This window comes from Pomacea canaliculata, linkage group LG3 (genome assembly GCF_003073045.1).
Source record: "Pomacea canaliculata isolate SZHN2017 linkage group LG3, ASM307304v1, whole genome shotgun sequence".
NCBI classification, from domain to species: Eukaryota; Metazoa; Mollusca; class Gastropoda; order Architaenioglossa; family Ampullariidae; genus Pomacea; species Pomacea canaliculata.
In genome coordinates this window covers 33,709,294-33,710,039 of record NC_037592.1, presented here as the reverse complement: position 1 = coordinate 33,710,039, position 746 = coordinate 33,709,294, and positions in this window count along the sequence as shown.

Sequence of the window (746 nt, the reverse complement as noted above, 5' to 3'; positions counted from 1 at the left end):
TTCATTTCTTTCCTGTCTCCAGCTAACATCGTATCCGCAGGGATTTCTCAATGGCGTTAGTAAACAATTTCTGTTGTAGAGTAAATGTAAACAGCTGATCGCTCTTGTGAGAATTTCCTAATACTTCAGTATTGTGATTCTTTGTCGTCGTGCGTGGATGTCGGAGCGTGAACTTGGACAATGATGACGTGGGAGTGGGGAGATGTGAATGGCGACTAGCCTGCCGGAAATCACGTGACGATTCCGTCCTCTCTACGCGCAAAGAAGTCCACAGTATAGTCGTGTTGGACTTCTTCCTTACTGTATCAGAGTCTGTTACCTTCGTCAATGGCGGTCTTCCCAGACCCTAACCATCTGATCCCCTGTCCCAGCCCCCGCCATTTCTACAATGTCCCAATGGTATCGTTCGTGCTCATGGGTGAGTTCTTTCCCCTTGGCGGACTGGTGTCACGTGCGGACATCTCGTTGTACCAACGGATGTTCCTTCTCTAAGAAGGATGGACTCCAGCTGTTCCCACCATGGAGATGGCCGATAGAGAGCGCGGTCGTTGTTGATTCGGGCCGTTATCTGTCCACAGTCACTTGTCTTGGCTTCTACACTTGGCCACACCCATCTTGCCAAGTGACACCTGCATTTAGGGGGAGTAAGCTCACATTTCGCATGACATCGCAAAGCAGACTCGTTGTTATAGCAACATCTTTATTGCAAGAACTCAAATCACTCAGACTGGCTGGGAGAGAGTGGG